Source organism: Pieris rapae, chromosome 3, assembly GCF_905147795.1.
Source record: "Pieris rapae chromosome 3, ilPieRapa1.1, whole genome shotgun sequence".
Lineage (NCBI taxonomy): Eukaryota > Metazoa > Arthropoda > Insecta > Lepidoptera > Pieridae > Pieris > Pieris rapae.
In genome coordinates this window covers 10,502,823-10,510,468 of record NC_059511.1, presented here as the reverse complement: position 1 = coordinate 10,510,468, position 7,646 = coordinate 10,502,823, and the positions used below count along the sequence as shown (strand labels likewise).

Below are 7,646 nucleotides of genomic sequence, written 5' to 3'. Positions count from 1 at the left end.
GAAAATTATTTTGTAGTTTTATTATTTCGACATCGCCTACACGATTTGTAAATAAAATGCCATATTTTTACGAATCCAATGTGTTGTGGTGGGTTCGTATCATCAGAATTATTTCCATCCATGCTGAAGGAGTGAACCCTTAATTCCAATTCTTCGTGTGAGGGGGAATTCGTTTTTTGTGTCACCCACCGTAAGGGTTTTGATAGCCTGAAAGGTATTTACAAAAATATGTCGTAAGTAATTGAAATTACCTTGTAAATCAAGATCAATAGGTAGGCTTTTATTTAGGTAGAGCAGTGTTGGCCTAGTGGCTTCAGCATGCGACTACCTGAGGTCGTAGGTTCGATCCCCGGCTGTGCACCAATGGAATTTCTTTCTATGTGCGCATTTAACATTTGCTAGAACGGTGAAGGAAAACATCGTGAGGAAACCGACATGTCTTAGACCGAAAAAGTCGACGACGTGTGTCAGACACTGGAGGCTGATCACCTACTTGCCTATAAGATTTAAAAAATGATCATGAAACAGATTCATAAATCTGAGGCCAAGACCTTAAGAGGTTGTATTGCCACTGATTTATTTATTTAGGCTTAATTGCACTCAATGTCACTAACTTATGAAAGTTCCATTGAGAATGATCAACGCAGATAATAAAACGATAATCAACCGCGACCTAGACCGTAAATCACTATTTTAACTGGCTATGTATATAATAATAGCCTTTTAATTCAGATACTTTTACGAGCTAGGAGATCGGATAGAAAATGCCATAGATATTAGATATAGTTTATTTCTTAATAACATTAATAAGGAATTTGATAACACAAATTAACCGGAAATTTCTCGCAAAAAATTCACTTATTACACACTATACAAAACACAGTCACAAATAACTTTAATAACGCACACTTCAAACAGTGATGACTTGTGTTCACTGTATTCGCACGTTTTCTCGTCGGTGTTTATCTCTTGATATCGAATTCGAAAGTCAATTAATTGGTCGCGTTTCGGCTCACTTATATGTATATATCTGGGAATAAGCTTCAACAATATTCGAGAATTCTCTAGGCAGAATCGCTTCTGAGTAGCGATTGCACAATTCTGGAACGCCCGTACGGGCGTGCAAAGAGTACCTACTCTTTGTCTTTTTCGCACATTGCTCGGTCCTTATAGTACGGCGTTCTAGAGACGAGACTACAAGGACCAAGCTTATGGAAAAATCTAGAGACATTGCTGATTGCATGATAATCTTCGTAATAATATAAACATTTTCTATTTCAATCTTCTTTTAAATATTTGTGTGCAATTTTTTCCTCTGCACCGTACCAGCTGTCATGTGCCACCTGCTGTTTCTGTAATTTAGCCTATCCGCCGTCTAAGTTGTCTTCCTCTTTTTTGTTTGCTTCACCTTGGGCACCTGTTTAGTACTTTTTGCTCCGCTCTTCTCTTCCTATGGCCGTATGCCCCGCGCACTTCCACTTTAGTTTATTTAAATTTATTGTAACATGGTGTTACCATAGTTGTTCTACTTAATGCTGTATTTTTTTTGTCTAGACGAGTTGAGACACGGAATATAGACAGTTTCCTAACTTATGATTGCTGGATGGACTGGATAGTAATTGCTATCATTGAATCTTTCTTTGAAGATTGCTCTTTATGATCTGTAGCCGATTACTGCTAACCATTTTAGAATTTGCGAAATAACTGCAGTACCAAGTATTTCTTTATCACAACGCAAAGTACATTATACTTACTCTGAGAAATAGTCCATATCCTTTAATGTATCTGGCAACTCCCGTCCATCAACATCTGGTAGTATTACACATATAAATACCAATATCAATGTTATTACTACAACAACTATCATCATAGTAAGATCTCGGATATCCTGGGTCCTGATAAGATATGCTGTCATGGTGCCAAGTTGTCCCACAGAGTAATAGCACCCAAAAAGGGTCGCTCTGATTTAGTGGCTAATAATCGTGGTGTAATGTTGAGGAGTAAGGCGTGGCTGATTAGCCCTGAAGCCAAGCCGATTGTAGAAATTATTTCAAGTATGACGACCTAAAAATTTATAAATATTATAATTTAGGCTTTTATAAGGTTGACACCTGCTCAAGTAGTTGTAGGTATATTAAATATCTATAGAAATGAATACGTAGTGTTTAATTTAGCAAAGCAATTCGAATCGTTGACAACCAATCCCTTTCCGAGCGCCTGGATCCCTTGGCGTTGCGTAGTGCGTAATGCGGTAGATAATGTGGAGTCACGCTACATCATCTACCATGGAGAGTGTTGAGAGGAGTTGTTCGGATTAAACCTTTTGCCTCATCGGACGTTGAGCCAAAATTCCATTGTATCACTTCGACATCCGCCGTTTCACAACTGAGTGCTTTTTTAAGCAGTTTTGCCGCACCTCTATATGGAACCAATTACTTACCAATTCGCTCTACTACTACCACTCGTGAATATTCTAGCACTGAGAGTGTCCATGGGCAGTATCACTTGACATCAGATGAACCTCATGTCCTTTTGGCCCTGTTCTATAAAAAAATATTTGTAAAAGCAATTTATACTCACATAAAGATGTAATATTTTCTTGTAAACAAAAATACCTGTTGAAATCCCCAAAATAGCAATGTTAAGCGCCAACCAAAATCTCAGCTTCATCTTTTTGCCCAAACAAACATATATAAGTCCTAAGAGAGCGGTCGTTGGTAATACTTTAAGTGAAGCATATATCGGATCTTTGTATACTTCCATGTATAAAGGAGACCAAAGAAAAAAGTACAAAGCCCAGAATATAAGACACGACAGAAAAATAATCCTAACATTATGAGTACATAATATAGTGAAACAAGTCCATTCCTCATCCAAACATTTGTATGCCTGAAAGAAAATATTAGGCAAAATGCTGTGAGTTGTTTCTGTACATGAAAACTATTACTTTTATAATTTTGTCTATGAAATAATTTAATTAAAACACCTATTAAATTAAAGGTATGTATCGCTGTCCCAATTATAATGTAAAGATAAAGAAAATATAAAAATAAATATATAATTTAACTCATCTAAAATCTAAATCCTATTGTGTAGGACAGTCTAAATTTTGTTACTAATGAACAAAGCCGAGTGTAAAAGGTCAAAATGTTATAAAATCAATTTATAATCGACAACCGTTGCTATGTCTATTTATAAAAACATATTGTTTTATGAAATGCAAGTAGAAATCATTAAACCTGTTATCTTTTCCTATTAATAACTTTATGATCAACTATTGCCCTGCCGTTTTTATCAATATGGCATTACTCGATGCGAATATTAAAAGAGACTTGTGATTATATAAGATGTAATATTAAATTATTTATTTACATTTCAGTAATCGGATATTATATTATTATTCATAATTTTACATCGCATTTATCCCGCCAAAATACATGTACGAAAATACAGACAGAGGAATTATGTTTGTCATTTATTTCAAGTAAAAAAATTTGTAAATTATCATAATTTAACTTAATATTTATGAATGTTTTTGATTAAATGATGTTAAACAATATGTCATCGTAATATATGTGACAAACGACATTTCTTAAGAACATACCTACTCTGTGGTCAACTGGTCTTATTTTGAAGTCATTACATAATTTTACGCGGTTTTTCTTTGCAGCACTAATTAATATATTTTCTGCTGATGATATTTTTCTATTGTACAGTAACCACTGTGGTGATTCGGGAATCCATCTACAATTGCAGAAGCATCATTTACAAAGTGATTAAACAAATAATTGAAAAGGACCGTCCCATAAAGTACAAATCATTTCAAATTCAAATTCTTGACGTCGTAGGTTCCACATCTATATAGGGCACGTAGTATTTATATATATGTTATACTTTTTAAAAAATAATGTAAAAAATATAATATCTTGCATTCTGCGGCAACATGACTGTCAAAAATTCTGTCTATCTGTCTGTCTAATTTAACTGAATTCTTCGAAACAACACAATGCATTGTTGGGTATGAAGCTATATAAGAATGTGGGTAACATTTCATAGTATTAATTATTATCATGTTTGACTTTGTTGTTTTAAAATCAAATGTCAAGAATAAACCTATCACTTCTTGAAGGGCATTACCTTACATTGTCTGTGGAAAATTCCACACAGTGCAAGCTTCTTCTACTCTGAAGTCTTTTAAAAAAGGATAGATTACCTGATAAGAATAAGCGATAGTAGACCCAATAAGAATGCTATAAAGTTATAGGTTTCAAGATTAGGAGCAGAGTTCACAATTGCTAGCATACAGGTGGAGTTTAAAAGACAAGGGAAAGAAACCATAAATCCTAGAATAGTACGCCATTTGTTGCTTGCAATTTCACAGACTGAAAATTTAAAATAGAGTTGAAGTATATTTTTTTGGTAACCTCAATATATGACTAACCGAATGGTTTTTTGTGTTACCAAGGCGCAATAAAATAGACCCTTTAATATGTCTAAGGATCTATTTCATTGGTAAATTTAAAGGCAAGGTTCAGTTTTTGTCTTAACCAATCTTATACAATTCAAGTTTTCTCGAAATTAAGTCCCAGAGGGCACCACTGGTGACCGCATAGCCACGACTGATGACCTCATGATAATAATGACATTAAATATATATTTCTATATTCTTATATCCAACTTACCTGTCATAGATAATAGATAAATATTAAATAAAGAAACTTTCCTCAATTATCTTTAGGGACTTCATTCAAGGAACGACAATTATATCTACATCTTATCTATTGTATTGATATTTCTCACGGGAAATCTGATTCCTACTAAAGATGTTAATCAGCTTACAAAGTCCTCTCACGTATATGGTATACACACCACGCATCCTCTGAGGCTTTTCACGATTGTTTTGCCTTGACTTGATTATGTTAAACGTATCTTAAACTATATGTACCTATATATGTCAATTTACCAAGCATAATTTGATTCCCGGAATGCGGAAATTACTGCATCTGTTTTAGCATTACTTTTCTGGCAATAAGCTAAATGGCTATTTTAGTCTAGTTTAAATTTGTATAAAGACGAAGAAAAAAAACATTTTATTTGTTCTTATAGGGCAGCGGTCAGGACTTAATTCTAACCAGGCTGCTCGGGCAGATTTACGCCCGAACCCATTAATTAATCCATAATCTCAGTTTGAAAATAATCTGAGATCAGACCGTGACAGTCGATCGATCTCCTATCTGCATCCCAATAACCAAACATCTATTTTTGGCGACGGATAGAATGCAATCTCTTCGCTCTTTACACTCATATTTGATAATAATCAATATAAACCAAATAATGTAAATAAAACCGTTCAAATCATATTTAAATAAAAGTCTATGTTTAAATTTTAAAACATATCAAATAGCTTTTAAATTACTTTAAGAACTGGTGTAAGTTAAAACATTAAGATAAGTATATTGGCAAACTTGAACTTTCATTTTCATACAAAGGTCTATCCACATACACCAACCCGACCTACCATAGTTAGCTTGTATCGACGGATGGCCATAACAATCCGTCTTTTATGAATATTTGGATAAAGATGTCTATCTCCGAGGGAAAACATGGATTGAGATAGGATATTGGGTTTGGGCGTCTGAGAACATCTGTCATATAAAAATGAAACATAGTCTGTGTCTAATTTTATAAATGGCCTGTAATAGGACTTTAAAAAGAATTGTCCTAACTTGCCACGAATCCTCGCGGATAGGAAATATGTATCTGGAAATTATTATTGCGATAGCGATAGAAGTCCATTAATCTCATTTATCATAAAGTACAGAATAACACATACCTATAACTAATCCCAGGTAGTAAATACCACTGGTTGACAATGACTTGAGAAATATAAGTAGAAGATACCAGCTCTCTAAATCACAAAAGGTCATCGCAAGTCGGAATATTAATTCGGCTATTAAATTTATCAAGATCACGATTCGTCTTCCAAAACTGAAAATAATATAAGTATAAAAAAAGTCATTTTAAGACCTAAGAACGCCAATTTTTTAATATTATATAACGTGGGGCAAACGGACATGAGGTTCTCCTTATGGTAAGTAATACCGGCCGCCCATGGACACTCACATTGCCAGAAGACTCGCTTTCTCCTATTCCTTCTACAAACACGTAAGATTTTTACCCTCATGCGCCTTTCACTCCAAAATTAATCTTATTTCAACTCTCGTTGTGTCCCTCTTTACAATGCATATAGTATATGGGTATACATTATCCGATATTATTAAAAATTACATTTAAAATTACCCATCCGAGATGAGTCCAAATATAATGCTTCCCAGGCACAAACCAAAACGACAAATTACCGTCACAATTAGGAGAATCGTAGAATCTTTATCACAGTATATAAGCCACTGAAAAACCAACGTAAAACAGTAAAAAGAACGTCAATTGTATTATATACATCACATATCTCTAATCCATTATCCAAACTAAATTATATGTTTCTCAACATCTTATCAATTTAAAGTTTCCAAATTATATTCTTAGTTCCTTATAATATAATAATAATCTTAATAAAGATGTGTTTGACACGATGCTGTACGTACGTATACTTTAGGTCCACTAAAGATTTGACCCCCAGGTCTAAGTCTTACCGTTTTCCTAATCCACACGAGCCACATAAATCTTACTTGCCAAGAGTTACACATAAATTCCGTTCCATTTACGGAATATGAGCACAGAGTATGGTTGTACTGAGTCATACAGACAACGCCATTCGGTTGTTGCAGAAGGAAGGCGTCTTCATACTGGTTTAGTACTGTTGGTGCAGCTAAAATCGTTATAAGTATAGTGACTGTCCATTGCCAAGCGCCAATATTTCCAAGAACTTCGGTTGTCACGTCTTCATGGATAGTTCCACTTCTGTGAAGTATTATCTGTTAGTATAAAGCCTTTTAGTTGTGTTATTTACCACGAAATATGTTCAAGGAAATACAAATCGCATGTTTAGTGATTTAGAGTGAGGTTTAGGTTTGCAGACTGCAAACTTTATTTTCCGCCAAACCATTTTTGTTATTGTCTATGAAGATTAATACGAATCAACCTTCATTAAAAATAAAAAGCATACGATGTTTTCGTGCTATCTCATTTCTCAATGCCTACATATATAGCATATAACATTATATCCATTTCGCACTTCTGTTATGAAGTAACGTCCTCAATATCACTTACTGATAATATTTATTTATTTACGTAATATCAACGCAAAATTACGAATATTCTTACATTGACATTGTGGTTATTATCTTCTTTGTTGATTTTATTAAAGGTCTTCAACCGAAGTTACGTCATTTTCTTGGCTAACTAGATTATTAATCAATATTTTACGAATCTCGACCACAAAGTCCGCATTACTGTAATTTTATTTGTTTTATAAAAATCTTCAGAATCGAAGATTTTTACAAGTTGATTTCCTTGAAGATGCGGGTATGTATTGACATTGATATGTGTGAAACTGTTATTTTAGCGTGGATATATTTATTATTTATTTGAATTTAAGTGAATAATATTTTCATAAGGTCTATCTCTAATGTTCTATTATACCTACTCTTATAATAGATTTACACTGTGCATAGAACGTTATAAATGTT

General features: G+C 33.8%; 1 pseudogene; it reads right to left on the bottom strand.

Annotated features, from left to right (window-relative positions):
- Nucleotides 1-5: 5 nt before the first annotated feature.
- Nucleotides 6-7,063, bottom strand: LOC110998021 (annotated as a pseudogene).
- Between the last annotated feature and the right edge of the window lie 583 nt (nt 7,064-7,646).